The sequence below is a fragment of the Carcharodon carcharias genome, chromosome 9 (assembly GCF_017639515.1).
Source record: "Carcharodon carcharias isolate sCarCar2 chromosome 9, sCarCar2.pri, whole genome shotgun sequence".
NCBI lineage: Eukaryota > Metazoa > Chordata > Chondrichthyes > Lamniformes > Lamnidae > Carcharodon > Carcharodon carcharias.
The window spans coordinates 47016774-47033810 of NC_054475.1; the positions used below are offsets into that span (position 1 = coordinate 47016774).

At 43.2% G+C, this 17037-nt stretch overlaps 1 protein-coding gene across 2 annotated transcripts in view; it reads left to right on the plus strand.

Annotated features, from left to right (window-relative positions):
* Positions 1–13913: 13913 nt before the first annotated feature.
* The window catches only part of LOC121282206 (SAM pointed domain-containing Ets transcription factor), an 80327-nt gene continuing 77203 nt past the window's right edge, over positions 13914–17037 (plus strand). The window contains exon 1 of one of the 2 annotated variants that reach the window (XM_041195792.1): positions 13914–14033. The gene's annotated coding sequence lies outside the window, so the exon portion shown is untranslated. Of the gene's footprint in view, positions 14034–15037; positions 15068–17037 lie in introns of those variants that run through there. The other variant, XM_041195793.1, reaches the window with a different exon arrangement.

Genomic DNA, 17037 nt, shown 5'->3' on the forward strand with positions numbered 1-17037 from the left:
AGCACCAAGACATAGCTCCCGAAACGTAAACATAAGGCAACTTAGGCACACCATGGGTTTATGACTCGTGTTTTTGTGTTGGCCCAAGATGATATCTTTATGAGTTGGTGTGATGTTTAACAGCTTTATCATTTCGTTCTCTTATGTTCCTTTTGTTATAATATTAAATTCAAACATGTGACCATGGCTGAAGGTGCCTCTTTTCTTCTGCAGGTGGATGGTTTCCAATAATGTAATGAGTGTTTTGTGGAATATTGAGCTTTATTAACTTGTTCCTTAGCTAATGTTTCTATCCAGGCAGATTGAGCACTCAGGTATCGAATATGGAGCTTGCAGCCCAGGCTTGTCCTGGAGGACCATCTGTGGTGGACTAGCTGAAGATTTATTGGGTTAAAGCCTCCCGGGTGTCTCTGCCCCACTGGAGTATGCCTGGGTCAGCGTCTACCCCCTCAGCATTTCCTTGTGCGTGTTCATCCTCAGACTTATTGCTGGACTCACCATGTGCAGCTGCAGCAACTGCGTCTACGTTTTTCTCGTCCACAGCATTCCCCACTTTCCAGCACAAGATTGTGGAGAGCGCAGCATGCAACCACTATCAGCAAGACACGATCTGGAGGGTCCTGAAATGCGCCCCCTGAGCGGTACAGGCATCGGAAGCGCACTTTGAGAAGACCGATGGCTCTCCACCACAGCCCTTGTGGTGTCCCGGCTCCTATTGTACCGCTGCTCAGCCTCTGTTCTTGGATGGAGGAGAGGTGTCATGAGCCACCTTCTGAGGGGATAGCCCTTGTCACCCAGCAGCCATCCATCCAGCCAAGCCGGAGCACTGAAGAGCCCCAGCACCTGGGAGTGTCTGGGGATGCAGGCGTCATGGGAGCTGCCTGGGTACCTTGCACAGACTTGTAGAATCTGCATCCTGTGATCACACACTATTTGCACGTTCATGGAGGAAGCCCTTCCTGTTGACGAAGGCACTGGGCTCACCTGCTGGTGCCTTGATGGCCACATGTGTACAGTTTATAGCACCCTGGACGCGGGGGAAGCCAGCAATGGCCACGAAGCCTCTGGCTGATTGTGTCTGGCTGGCCTGGTCCCAACGGAAGTGGATGAAGGTCAATGCACGCCTGAACAGAGCGTCTGTAAGCTGCTTGACACAAGTGTGTACAGATGATTGGGAGACATCGCAAAGATCACCCACCAAGCCCTAGAAGGAGCCAGAGGAATAGAAGTTGAAGACAGCTGTGACCCTTAGAGCCACTGGCATGGAGTGTCCACCCTCACAGTTAGCAGAGATCTCAGGGCCAATCATCTGACAGATATAGTTGGCTGTCTCCCTTGAGAGATGGTTCCTCCTTCAGCATTGCCACCTGTATACCCTGACAGCAGGATAGTGGCATCTTCTGCAGCCCCTTCTGCCTTGGACTACCTCTTGGCCCTGCACCCCTTGTGCCTGTGCCTCACCTCCCAAAGGTAGCTTCCCTGGAGGCTGAATGTGCACTCCTGGCCTCCTCCCCCTTCTAGCCTCCCTTTCTCCTCAGAGGAGGTGCCTCCAGAGGAGAATTCAACTCCCATTCCCAGGTTATGGGAAGAGTTCCTGAAATCTGCAGGCCTAAAAATGATTCTTCACTGCAGAGTGCTGACCTGAAGGTTGTGAGTCCAGTCTAAGCGGCTGTTATGCGTTTTGAAGTATTGCAGATCACAAAGGTAAGTATCAGTAACTTTGAAAAATAAATATTTGACAGAGCACTCTCGGGACCCCACTGAGCCCTCTTATCCTGCCCGTGGATGAGTTAATACAAATGTGTCCTACCCACGTACCCATTGGAACTGTGCGACGACCCGAAGATCGCACAGGCCCCAAAAAATCGGCGATGGTTGGTGCCTCAAGGGCCTTAAGTGGCCGTTAATTAATAGTGGGTGTGCATCAGAGATCATCCAGTGCCCACCCAAAGAAATATCGCGATGGTGTGCAGTGACGTTGGGAAGCTCGCCCAACGTCACTGAACGTCATTTTACGCATCAGCGTGCAGGTCATGCCCCCGCACGCCAACAGGAAAATCCTGCCCTGTGTTTCATATATGATGAATTCCTTTACAGTGCAGTGACTGTTTTCATGTAGAAAAGCTTATAGGCAGCCATTTTTTACCCGGCTATTATCTGCAGCTGCACCTGGTCATAGGGAAAATTGAGCCCATTCCGTTTTTCCAACAGCCAAGCAGTCTTTGCTAGAAACTTAAGTGCTCTTTAAATACATCCAGGAACACTGTGCACTTCTAACGATCATTACATGTTTGAGTTATACTTCACACATGTGAATTATTATTTCTGCACCTTTTTTCTTGCCTCTGTGACACAACAATACCGTAGCCAACAAAAGTAACAATCACTCCCATAATATAAAGCAGAGCAACGAACCAATACATGTTCTGTACCTTATATATAAATCATTCACTAGAGAGGCTGCTCGGAGTTCCTCAGATTGCCCTACTGTATGCATCTCAATCGTATTCTACAGGAGGAAGTTGGTGTTAAAATTAATACACTGTGTTTGGGATTTAGGTTGGTGAACAATCCTTTATCTTTCTTGGAGCTTGCTGGGTTAGTGATTCTTCACTGATCTCCTGATATAGTTTGTTGTCGAAGAGGTGCATTGGAGCTCCCATAATGGAGTTATTGTCAGCCATGGCTCAGAACTAGCACCTTCATCTCAAAAGGTTGTGGGTTCAAGTCCCACTCCAGAGACTTGAGCACAATTATCTCGGTTGACACTCCAGTGCAGTATTAAGGGAGTGCTGCACTGTTGGAGGTGTTGTCTTTCAGATGAGACATTAAACTGAGACCCTATTTGCCTCCCAGGTGGACGTAAAACATCCCATGTCACAATTTTGACAAGAGAAGACGAGTTCACCCCAGTGTCTTAGTCAATATTCATCCTTCAACCAACATCAGAAAATCAGCTTATCTGGTCCCTATCATATTTTGCATGTGGGAGTTTGCTGTGTATAAATTGACTGCCGCGAATCCTACATTGCAGTGGTGAGTACACTTCAAAAAGACATTCAAATGTAAGTAAATTTGTTCAAGGATGAGGATGAGCCAGGTTATTATACTCTCTCGGGTAAAAATAGCCAACGCTTAGAGTATGGGAACAGCCACTTGAATGAATGTCGAGGAGCTGTATATCAGCATTTGTCATTGGCTTCAGGAGAGGGCGGAGGTAAAAAAAGTGAGATTCCCAAAGGCAGTGGAGTGAATATGTGTTTTGACTTAATAATGTATCCAATTAAAGCAGATAAGGAGGGCAATATGACCTGTTCCTGTACCTTTGCCAATTTTCCCTCTTCCCTGTTGGGAATTATCAGGTGAGGGTTGGTCTTACTGCTACCTACCACTCAACATAACCCTAACCCTTGAACTGAATTTTACAGCCCATTAGCGGCTGGGAGAAAAGGCGGGTGGACCTATAAATCAGGACACATGCATTCTATGGCATGCCTGCCTCCAGCCCACCTGCTCCCGCCACTATTTTATTGGGCAGTGGGGAAGGCATTGGTGAGCCGCCTGCCTGTGGCCCAATTGAAGCCCTTGAGTGAGCAATTAATACTCAATTAAGAGCCTTAGCCCATCACTGCTCCAATTTAATGGCGGCGGGAGAAGCTTGCTCCCAACATGTGGCTTGACAGGTTTAACCCTGCGGTCTGCTGATCAGTGAAAAGGTAGTGGGGGCGCCTCCTTCCTGGGCCCCCTGTGCCAATCAGAGGCCTCCCCCCACAATTTTGCCTCCCCATGTCCTCCTTCCCCACTGCCCTGTGCAACATGCACCCTCTCTAACTCTCGTGGGGCCTGCCAACCCACTCTTGGCGAGATCCCAAACTTACCTGAGTTTGGTGGCATTGTTGGCTCTTCTTCCTCCTTGGCCTCCTGCAATACCGGCAGTGGCCACCGATCCTGCTGTGGCACAGAGTGGCTAGCCTCCGATTGGATGCAGCTCTCTGAGGCTGGATTTTTTCCTGGAGACGTTTAGAAGTCCTGCCTCACACTAATTAAAGGGCTGTCGCCTGAAAAGTTAAAGTGGGGTGAGCCAGCCAAGTGGAGGCAGGCTCGGCCCCGACATTAACACTGGGGTATGGGAAGCCTGCCCTCAGCGTATAATCCAGCCTCTAGTTACACACATGCCCCTGTTGTACAGATTGTTCACTGGAAAGCCAATATTTCCACCACTTCTTCCTAAGGTGGTCTGCTTTTGTTAGGATGGATGTTAAATGTATTTGTTGTTAGGAGTGTGATATATGCAGTGCACAACCGATTCTCACTTTGTCTGCCATAAAACAGTGCGGTGGCCCAATGTGTCAGAGCAGCAAATATGCAGCATCACTGCACTTGGTGGCTTGATCCTCACAATGCTGAGCTCCCCAACTTGGCTGTAAGGTTTTGTAGAGCCACAGAGCATAGACAAATAACACCACTCCTGGGCTGGAGTGAGATCTGTCAAGATCCCGCATTCATGTTTTGTTAAGGCTGGTCCAACGATAATTGTGGAGCCTTGAGATTACATTTTCTTGCCACCTCTTGGAAGCCCCACCCTCGTGTGGGTTTCTGAACACCGGTGGGAAAAATAATGAACTTCAAAGATAGGCTATCAAAAACAAAACTGCTTCAAAAACCAAATGTTATTTGTTCACCTATCCACAGATGTTGTTGTTGTCTTCCTTCTCAATGCTTCCAACCAAGGGTAATACTGTGAATATAAAACAAATAAATTACAGTGTCAAAATAATGATGTATGCTGTTCTGGCTTGAATCAGTTAACAGAATGGAATCAAATTCCTCTCAAAAAAATTAACCTGTTTAAAATCATTAGGTTGAACTTCTTTCTATTCCATGCCAAGCAACACATGAGGGAACCATTTCTTCCAAAGCTTTGGATTGTTTCAGTAATAGAGACCTTTTATATGTGGACTGGTCATTAGTCTGACTCTCAACTCTCTTCCAGGTGGGCTGGTTAGATGTGATGAAAGGTGGGTCACCTCTCCCCTCCTATCAGATACAAGTGTCCGACTGGTTGTCAACTCAGAGACCAAAACTCTTACCTCTGCTTGGAATGAGGCTCAATCCCATTACTTTTTAACTCTGGAGAGATTGTTACCTCCCCCAAGGCTTACTCTTTTTTTTCTTTCATGGGATGTGGGCGTCGCTGGTAAGGTCAGCATTTGTTGCCCATCCCTAATTGACTTTGAACATGAGTGGTTTGTGAGGCCATTTCAGAGGGCAGTTAAGAATCAAAGGCATTGCTGCAGATCCAGATCTTCCCTAAAGAGCATTAGTGAACTAGATGGGATTTTAAGACAATCAATGATAGTTCCATTGTTACCATTACTGAGACCAGCTTTATATTCCAGATTTTTTATTAATTGAATTTAAATTCCACCAGCTGCCATAGTGGGATTTGAGCCCCTATTCCCAGGGCATTAGCCTGGACCTCTGGATTACTAGTCCAGTGACATTACCACTACACCTATGATATGATACCTATAGAGTTACCTCCAAATTACAACATGGGAACAGGCCACTCAGCCCAACCAATCCCTGTTGTTGCCTACACTTCATTTGGGTAAGAATTCAGTAAGAGTGAGTTACACATCTATATGTGAACAATGCCCAGCCTAACTTGACCCTTCATTCCACCAACACCTTTCAGAGTTTTCCAGCAGTGTATCAGTTGATATTCTGCACCCTCTTGGAAAGGGTCATCAACATTTTCAGGACTTTGTGACAAGAGGACAAGGTAACTTCCACTTTGCTAGTGTACTTATCATCCAATTTACTGATGGTGGTGCCCAGCCTCTGCCCAGCAAGTTATTTTCCACTGGCTGCCTTAGTAATAATAGTTCTGTGGGAGTTTTGTGTTAATTAAGGGAACAGAGATAGCCACCGTTCAGTATTTGTGCAGGAGCTGGTACACTTTTAATGGTAGACTGCAGTCCTCTTAAACCGTTCCAAATACTCATACATTTTTAAAACTTATCCTTTTCTACTGCATGTTTAAATGTAATTTATTCCTTGGTGAAATGAAATACAACTCCACCATACACCTGGAGTTGACCTGAGTAGGGGAATGGAGGAACTTCTGTTGTATAATTACAAAGATAAATCATTGGTACTTTATCACGCAGCTTGATTTCCCTCCATTTCAGAGAGAAAAGTGATACTCACATTTTTGCAACACTTGATCACATCTCTCTTTGAGCCCAGTGATTGTTGTTATGTAGGTAAATGTATAAACCATTTGGCACACAGCAAGATCACATAAGAAACAATAAGGTGAATGGTTGGTTAATCTGTTTTAGATGGTATTGGTTAAGGGAGATATATTGGCCAGGAGCCGGGCTCTTCCAGGAAACTGGCAGATACGATCTCAGTTTGACATCTTATTCAAAAGACAATACCTGCAAGGATGTGGCATTCCCTGAGTACACCTGAAGTCAGTCCAGTTTAGGCCCTCACACAATTGCTACGGCTCTTGAGCATTCTGACTTTTGCATGCCATTCACTGAATCAGGTTTATTCTTTGCTGGTGACCAGAGCGGGTGCCATTGCCGTGCAACCCATACGAATCCACGAGCCACTCCAGGAGGGTGCTAGGCCCTTTAACAGCTATCATTGGGATTAGTGGTCAATCCACACAAGCCGAGCTCTCTAATATACCCGCTATATCATCGGCAAAGTCATGGGGCAGCATTAGTGTTATATGACCCATATAACTGCACAACCAGCAGCCTTGAGCAGATCCTGTTCCTGATCCAAAACTTTACGTAGGACCCCAGCAAGCCCTGCCATTGCTGGTGGCAAAACACCAGAATACCACAAAATCCAGAAGCACTTGGGAATTTCCATCAGTACTGCAAAATAGCAAAGTTAGTTGTTGCAAATGCTCAGTTTGGGGTAGGATTGCCAACTCTCCTGGATTTTCCTGGAGTCTCCAGAAATGAAAGTTAAATCTGCTAGGAGCAACCTGAGAGAACGATCAGAGAAGCATTGAGAAAACACAATCGTAAGGTACTTTTTCCACTTTCTTTCAACATTTATGTTTATATGCTGTAAAAAAACACAGAGATGGGGGAAAAGGCTGTTTCACCAATAATCCAGAATCTTCCAATTGTGCAATGAAGATTCTGTTCACTTTTCAATTGGTGCAGGAAGATGATACCCCAATGATGGGCATGTTGGACAGCCATTCATGGAAAGGGGGAGCATTATTGAAGGTGAGAGGTCAATAAAGAATTGAAAAGTGGGGAAGTTATGCTAACCCTATGTTAAAGTTTAGGTTAGACCACACTTAGAATACAGCTTGCAGTTCTGGTTGCCATATTATGAAAAGGATATAAAGGCACTGGAGAGGGGGCAGAGAAGAATTACTACAAGAATTATACCAGAAATGCCTGCGTATATGTATCAGCAAAGGATTGAAAGGCTGGGTCTCTTCTCTCAATTGATAAAAGAGGGCTGAGGCCCTTTAAAGTTACGAAAGGTTTAGTGGATACAGAGAGAATATTTCTTCTTGTGTGGAAGAGCATAACTAGAAGCTATCCATATAAGATAGTCACCAAGAAAGCCATTAGGGAATTCAGAAGAAACTTCTTCACCCAAAGAGTGATGAGATTGCAGAACTTACTACCGTAGGGAGTGGTTGAAATCAGTTATATAGATGTATTTAAGGGGAAACATGACAGGCATATGAATGAGAAGGGAACAGATAGGTACAATGGTAGATTTAGGTGGATTTGTTAAGGGCAAGTCGTGTTTGCTTGAATTTTTGAAGAGGTGCAGAGAGGGTTGATGAGGGCAATGCTATTGATGTGGTATACATGGTCTTTCAAAATGCATTTGATAAAAGTGCAACAGATTTGTGAGCAAAGTTAGAGCTCATGGAATAAAAGGGACAGTAGCAACATGAATACAAATTTGGCTGAGTGACAGGAAATAGAGAGTAGTGGTGGATAGCTGTTTTTGGACTGGAGGAAGGTTTATAGGGGAGTTCCCTGGGGATCGATGTTAGGGCCCCTGCTGTTCCTGATATATATTAATGACCTGGTCCATGGTGTACAGGGCACAATTTCGAAATCTGCAGATGACTCAATGCTTGGAAGTATTGTGAACTCTGAGGAGGATAGTGTTGAAATGTAAAAGGACATAGACAGGTTGGTGGAATGCGCAGAGATATGGCAGATGAAATTTAATGCAGAGACATGTGAAGTGATTCATTATGGCAGGAAGAATGCAAAGAGATGACATAAAATAAAGGGTACAATTCTTAAGGGGATGCAGGAACAAAGGGACCTGAGTACATATGCGCATAATTCATTGAAGGTGGCAGCAGTACAGGTTGAGAGAGTGGTTAACGCACACAGCATTCTGGACCTTATAAAGAGGGGCAGAGATTATAAAAGTTGTGTTAAACCTAAATAAAACAATGATTTGACCTTAACTAGAGTATTGCATTCAGTTCTAGGCATCACACTTCAGGAAGGATGTGAAGGTATTAGAGATGGTGCAGAAAAGAATGGTTCTCCGGATGAGGAACTTCAGTAATGTAGATAGATTGGCGAAGTTGGGACTATTTTCCTTGGACAAGAGAAGGTTCAAGGAGATTTGATAGAAGTATTCAAAATCATGAGGTGTCTGTAGATAGGGAGAAACTGTTCCCATCAGTAGAAGGATTGACAACCAGAGGATACAGATTTAAGGTATTTGGCAAAAGAAGCAGTGATGACCTGAGGAAAATCTTTTTTTATGCAGTGAGTGGTTAGGATCTGGAATGCACTGCCTGAGAGTTAAGACATTCAAAAGGGAATTGGATCATTACCTGAAAAGGAAAATAGTGCAAGGCCAAGGTAAGAAGACAGGGGGAGTGGCCCTAGATGAATTGCTCTTGCAGAGAGTCAGTATGGGCATAATTGGCCAAATAGCCTCCTTCCTTGCTGCACCCATTCTGTGAGAAAAGATGGGAGGAGGCTCGAGTGGAGCATAAACACTGGTATGGACTGGTTGGGTCAAATAGCTTGTTTCTGAGCCAATCATCTTGTTTCATCTGATCCAACTTCCAGGAATAAACCAAACTAGAGTTGGCAACTCTAGCTTGAGGCCTGCTGACCCCTCAAATTTGTAACCATTTTTCTAAACTGGACTTGTGACACCTTCCTCTCTGACAGACTCTTTTGTTAACATATATCTGATGCTGCAACTTCATAAGGTCTGATTCAAGTGTCAGATGTTTCTGTACCCAAGCTAATCTGTTTAAATAAACTTCATTAAGGGCCTGCTTATTTACATATGGAGTAATTGGAGTATGCGGGGCAGCAATTTATTATCTGAAATAAAAACATAAAATGCTGGAAACACTCAGCTGTTCTGGCAGCATCTGTGGAGAGAGAAATGGAGTTAACGTTCCAGGCCATTGACCATTCATCAGAACTAAATTCATTTCATTTTCTGCGTTTTTTGAAGAAGTGATCAGTGCAGAATAGCAGCTCCAAGTTTAGCTGCACCTTTTATTCTGAAAGATTAATGGGGACACTTTGGTCCTGTTATGTGACCTTCCTGCGAGCTTTTCTTTCCTGTGAGAATTAAGTTATTCAGCGTCATCTGCCATTCTAGCAGGGCACATCTGATCTGTAATAGGAGCTTTCTGCTATGTTTTTACTCTATGTTTCTCCCCAGGGTTTTCAAGTGATTTAGAGATATTTTAATGAAAATTGAGGCTGTCTGGCATAATCTTAAGAAAGACATTTCTGAGTTGCTTTATTGATGCATGTAAAAATGGAAGATTAGTTCAAACGTTTGACTTGGTAGCTCCAGAGCAAGGTCAGCGGTGCCAGAGGGGTTGACTGCCTCTTCTCTCAATTGGAGACAAAGGTGAGATGTGAAGGATGTAAAGAGAAGATAAATTAAAAGTCATGAGGTTTTCCCTGTCATTCCTGATTAATGCCCCTTAGTGATGAGAGCTAGTCACTGGACTCTAAACTCTGGGTTAGCAGAATTTTGGGAGGTCAGTAAAAATGTCAATCAAAGCTGAGCATTTTCGAACCTCTCAAGCACAACTAAAGATCGAGGAGTGAATTTCTGAAAGGCTTTGGGCAGAGTTCCAACAAATGCTCTCCCATCAGCTCCTCTTTCTCTCTCTTTCCTCCCGTTCTGTATAAGACCTCTCAGCCATTGAGGGAAAAAAAACTGACTCTTTCTCACCCACTTCCAACAGTGTGACATGCTGAATTTTAACCTTAACCAGCAAGTGCAAGATTCACATTCCAGATTAAAATAGCACATCAGTTCATGATCTTAAAATTGCAGCATCTTGAATAAAATCTGTTTGTCAGCTTTTCCTTGCGGGAGAGGAGCCAGGGAGATTGCCACCATTTTCGACCATAATAACACTGCAAGTTGTATATGTCATGTATTTACCAAATAAATGTTTAATGTTACAACAGTAACTTTGCAAAAAAAATGTTTTGCAGTTTCAGTAAAATATTGGAGTTAGCCAATGAGGTTTAGTACACCTCAAATTCCCACACGCGTCAACCCCTACAAGTGTCCCGACATGTGTTCTAAAGTCGGTGCAATTTTTATAGACCCCTGAGGAGAAATGAAACAATTACGATTCAATATGAATATATCACCAAACTATTGTCCCATCAACAGCTGGTCAGCCAATAGCAGTGAACGAAAAGAGTCCTGAGGTAGATTTACCAGAAAATTAAACCCTATAAAGCTAGAAAGTAGAAAGTTCCATTCCTTCCATGACTCATCTTGCTGGGGCAGATTTTAATTATCAGCTGGCCAATAGTAAAGTAGGTCACAGGGGGATTGGAGAGTGAGGGTTGGGAAGGTAGCCTGTAAGTTAATTCTTGTAGAGCATTCCTGCTCCTTTTGGCCCCATGTGGATAACTTGCTAACTTAGCAAGTTTTATTCTTTTTGACAAAAGCAAAAAACTGCGGATGCTGGAAATCCAAAACAAAAATAAAAATAAAAATACCTGGAAAAGCTCAGCAGGTCTGGCAGCATCTGCGGAGAGGAACACAATTAACATTTCGAGTCCGTATGTCTCTTCAACAGAACTAAGTAAAAGTAGAAGAGAGGTGAGATATAAGCTGGTTTAAGGGGGAGTGGGACAAGTAGAGCTGGATAGAGAGCCAGTGATGGGTGGAGATAGCCAAAAGATGTCATAGAGAAAAGGACAAAGAGGTGTTAAAGGTGGTGATATTATCTAAGGAATGTGCTAATTAAGGGTAGAAAGCAGGACAAGCAAGGTACAGATAGCCCTAGTGGGGGTGGGGTGAAAGAATCAAAATAGGCTAAAAGGTAGAGATAAAATAATGGATGGAAATACATTTAAAAATAATGGAAATAGGTGGGAAAAGAAAAATCTATATAAATTTTTGGAAAAAAAGGGGGGGAATCGGACCTCATCTTCTGACTAGGCACTTTACAGCCTTCCGGACTGAATATTGAGTTCAACAATTTTAGATCACGAACTCTCTCCTCCATCCCCACCCCTTTCTGATCCCCCCCTTTTTTCCCAATAATTTATATAGATTTTTCATTTCCTACCTATTTCCATTATCTTTAAATGTATTTCCATCCATTGATTTATCTCTACCTTTTAGCCTATTTCGATTCCTTCACCCCACCCCCACTAGGGCTATCTGTACCTTGCTTGTCCTGCTTTCTACCCTTAATTAGCACATTCCTTAGATAATATCACCACCTTCAACACCTCTTTGTCCTTTTGTCTATGACATCTTTTGGCTATCTCCACCTATCACTGGCCCTCTATCCAGGTCCACTTGTCCCACCCCCCTTAAACCAGTTTACATTTCGCCTCTCTTCTATTTTTACTTAGTTCTGTTGAAGAGTCTTACAGACTCGAAACGTTAACTGTGTTCCTCTCTGCAGATGCTGCCAGACCTGCTGAGTTTTTCCGGGTATTTTTATTTTTATTTTTGTTTTATTCTTTTTGACCTCAGCTTGCACACTGCAAGCTGTCTCCTAAAGTGTTGATGAGGGTCCTAACGACCTCACAGAACCCTGGTTTCAAATTAAAAGAGAGCGTAAAACCTGAAACTGGCTGGCTCCTGCTGTTAAGTGAGAGGCCCTGTCAGGCTAAATTGGGGGCAGAAATGGGGGCAGTAAATTTTTCCCCATGATTTTAAGGTGCCTGGCTTCTGCCCCTTGAAAACTAGTGCAAATCTCCCTCCCATCTCCTTCCAAAATTATTCTATCTCAGGAAGTGTAAATTGTGGGACTCCTAGCTGGTCTCAGCCTCTTTTTGTTCCTCTAGGTTTTTAAAAGCCCCACTGGTACATCTGGTATATCTACCTCAGGACTCTTTTCATTCACTGCTATTGGCTGACCAGCTGTTGATGGGACAACAGTTTGGCGATCTTTTCATATTGAAACGTAATTGTTTCATTACTCCTCAGGGGATCTATAAAAATTGCATCCACTTTAGAACACATATTGGGACACTTGTAGGGGTTTGTGCTTGTGGGAGTTTGAGTTGTGCCAAATCTCACTGGCTAACTCCAAAAGCCCTATTTGGGCATCACTTAACAGCGCCTTTATAGTTTAGCTCACGTCCTCTCCTATTCTTTTCAAGCTTGGTTTTCTGTACTACACTTTGCTTTCTCCATTTTAAAAAAATCTTCCCCATACCCCGTTTCTTCCTTTTCTATTTTGTCTTTCAATCTCCCCTCCCTAAAGAAATTGCCATCCCCCCATGTCCAGTCTGTTTCTACTCCCGGATTGTGTATGCCAATTATAAATAAACAAATAAACATATGAATTAGGAGCAGGAATATGCCATTCGGCTCTTTAAACCTGCTCCACCGTTCAATAAGATCATGGCTGATCTGACTGTGGCCTCAACTCCACATTCTGCCTGCCCCGTTAACCTTGGACTCCTTTGTTAGTCAAGAATCTATCTACCTCTGCCTTAAAAATATTCAATGAGCCTGCCTCCGCCACTCTTGGGGGGGAATAATGTTCCAACGGCTCAACCCTCAGAGAGAAAAAAATTCTTTTCATCTCCATCTTAAATGGGAGACCCCTTATTTTCCAACTATATCCCCAATGCTCGACTGTCCCACAAGGTGAAACATCCTTTCAGCATCCACACTGTCAAGTCTCCTCAGGGTCTTGTATGTTTCAATAAGATCACCTCTCAAATAACCATTAAGGACACACTGGGTTGCCCAATGTGATCAAGAAACAAACTATCAGGACTGTCCCTTTCTTAGAGGGGCATAACTAATAAAGAACCAAACCTTCCTGCATTATAACAGTGACTGTACATCAAAAAGTATTTCATTTGCTTTGAAATGTCTGCTGGTCATGAAAGCGCTATAGAAATGCAAGTCTTTCTTCTTCTTTAAAAAAAGGAAACTTAAAGTAGTAATATTATTTCCCATGCCCACTGCAAACTGCAGTCCCTGTGGAGCCCACTGGTTGGGGAAAGCCTCAAACATGCTGGCAGATGCAGTGTGCTCCTTCTCTGGGGCCGCACTGGTGCGGGCATAACCATGCAAGCCAGAGGGACCAGTGCCACAGACCACATGCAATCTGAATCTTTAGATGGCTCCCTTTGCCCAGCAGCAGACCCACAAAGAAGTCCTCTGGACTGCAATCATCCCCCTCCCTGCCCCATCACGGCCCCCCCACCCCCCACCCACCCAAACATAGGGGCAAAATGTTCCTTTGCTCTAACTTGTTTCCTGGAGTTAACTGGGAAATGTATTGAAGAGTTAATCACTGGCTGGGATACACAAATAGCCAACTGATACAAGCCTATTGTGTTTGTACAGGTAAACAATGTGTGATTATAAATTCAGCCACTACCTTCAGCTGCTTTAAGCAAACAGGAAACATCAGTACAAGGTGTATTGTGGAGCTGTACCAGACACAGTCCTCAGCCAAGCAACCTGACGGTGGATACAAAGAATTCTTTTATTTTTTCAAAAGAGAAAGGTCCTGAGTTGAGGTAAGTCTGATGTCCATCTATCAACATCCATTTGTGAAAAGCAGTAAAATTTATTATAGCAGCTCAATATATTAAAGACCTGGAGTGATTTTAAAAGCAGTGGATTATGAAAGACAATTGAGTTTACTGGCAAAACCTGTTGGGTTTTTTCCCTCTAATTTTTTTAAATGATCTCCTGTCTTCTGTATTGATCAGAATAAGTGATAGGCAGAACTTAGCTTTATCTTAAAATGCTTCTGAGTAAGTTGGTCTATTGAAAAGTGTCTGAATTTATAGGTTGCATAAATCAAAAGAAATGTGCTGTGTAACATGAAGAGATTTAAGTGACAATGTGATTATAGAATCATACAGCACAGATGGAGGCCATTTGGTCCATTGTGCCAGTGCCATCCCTTTCAAAGACCCATCCAATTAGTCGCACAGCTTCGCTTTTTCCCCCTAGCTCAGCATTTTTGTTCCCTTTTTGAGTTTATACACAAGTGATGACCCTACACTTGTCAAAATCAAAAACAGGCAAATGTTGGATGTTGCAAACTGATTGTAACTGGAAAAGCTTGTTTTTCTCCTGTGTTTCCTTTTACACAATTGCATCAGATGCACAGAACTGTGTCACATTCTATTCCTGCTGTCTTACACTAGTAGTGAATCCCATTGACAATAAATTGGACTTGTCAGACCTTCAACGTGGACATTTATCTTAAGGACAGAGATCAGTATTTGACTTATCTCTACCACATTCAATGAGGAAGGCATGTACTATTTAAAAGTAGTGGGCTAATTGCAAGTAGTGCAACTGCGAGCTCCTCTGATGGATCAATGGGTAGGCTATAAGAGTGCAAGAAAGTTCCTGGTCCAATCCCTAGTTTGTGCTGAGTTTGATTGATCTCAGTTATAGCAGGGCCAGGGCAGGGGTGCTGGTCTCTGATCCTTCGGTTTAGGGAGGGGAGGAGGATGCAGTTAGTGATTGCTGTCCAGTGGACCACTGCTGGAAAATACAGAGAGTGTGTGTGCGTGCACTCGTGCGTGTATATCAGGTAAGTGACGGGATTCATCTTGGCTATGAGGCATCTCACAGTAGAAAAGCCTATTGGCATCTCCTGTCAGGGCTCACACTTGATGAATGGCCAGTAGAGCGGGATGCAGATGGCTAGAGAATCAGCACCTTGTGAAGGGGAAAATGCTGGGGCAGAGCAGGCCTGGTGAAGGCAATGACTGTGTGTATTAGCAGGAAATACTTGCGTCATTGGTCAACTCTGCCCTTTCTCCAAATTTCCACCTACAGTTCTTTTTGGAGCACAGTTGATAAATACAGATGTTTTATATTTCATGTTTTCTTGGTCATTTAAGGCATTCCTGGGTGTTTAAGAATGTAATACCCTTTCAGATGAGGATATTCTGTCCAGGATTTCACAGGGTTAAAACACGATCTAAAATGGCTAGTTGAACTGTCAGAAACATCCAAGATAGTAAATGGTTTGAAAAAAGCAAATCCAGAAAATTACTCTAAATTAAACAGCATACAATTCGCAAGAGGCACAGGCTCAAACTAGTAATGGATACATTTAAGATTGATGTTAGGGAGTTCATCCCACAAAGTCTGATCAACTCTCAGAAATTAACCCATGAATAGAGGTAGGTGAATTTTCCTATAGAGTGCCGGGTGTGGCGGTCAGGGTGGGTGCAGGGGTTAGTTGAATGCCACGTTAGTGCTGAACTATAAGTCGCCACAACCATAGCAAAGCTCATCTCTCCAGCCCTGGGTTACACCTTTGATGTTAGCACTTGGTGCCTCTGTCATCTCCAAGCAGCAATGGATGTGCAGTTCCCTTCTCTCAGGATCCATCTGTGAGATTGAATTATAATCGCAAGACAATTGTGGAGAAAGTAGGCCATTCAGCCCATCTTAATTCACCTATTGCGCTATCCAGGAGGCCGTTTGTAGTGTTGATCAATTCTTGTGTGAAGAAAAATTCCTTCTATAAATCTAAAAATTATTTGTTTCTATTTTGGGACCATGGACCTACACATGATATTCAGTTTGGGATGATTTATGGGATTTTCCTCTATTACATACTAAAAGATTATGTCTTGGACACCTCCTTTCAAAGCTAAAAAAACTAGAGATCTTGTTACTGTTCAGATTTGCTGCCAGAAGACATAAGGAGGGGCCACTTTGCTCTCCCCTCTCCTTATATTGAAGAAGAGCTTTGCTAACAGGAGGGACATGGTGAACAGAAAATATGACTGCCAATAGCTCGCATATTTCATTGACCTCACAGTAATCCCTTCCTCCCTCTTAGGGACTGCAACTCAAATTAAACTGCTCTTTTCTGTATTAAAATTAGGAACAGAAAATTCTTGGGCTGGAGAGGAGGGGAACATTTTTGAAAAGAATGTGTGCTCACCCTGCACATTGGAATATGCACAAAACATTTACAGAAATATGCATCTGTGAAATATAAATAGTTAATGTGGATTCAAGAGACTAAGTGAAAGTATAGGATCAATGTGAGCTAGCAGGGGCCCAGGTGAACTGATAGGGTCTATGATATTGCTTTTGCTGATTTGGTATTTGAAGCCCATTTGTATCTATACTGCTAAGAGTCTCATATGTAGCTCTTTTGGAATAGATAAAGTCCATAAAAAAGGTAGTGTGCATGCATGTGTGTGTGGTGTTTCAATTGGGAACAGGATTGTACTCAAGTGCGATGATTTCAAGGTTGAATTACCTGCAGCCAAACTCTACCAAGATTCACACTGAAGTATAGCTACTTGCGATAACTGAAGGACTACTGTTGCCTCCCTTTGAACCCTACCTCAGTATGAGACAGACACTCTAAGGGAGATGGGGAGACTGCTACAGAAAACACCATGGATGTATGTGGATTAACAGTTTACTCACATTCTTAGCTGATCATTAAGGTCAGGCACTGGAATTTAATTTTACTTCTGGTAACAATGTAAATACAACCAGCTCTAAGATTAAAAACAAAAAAACTGTGGA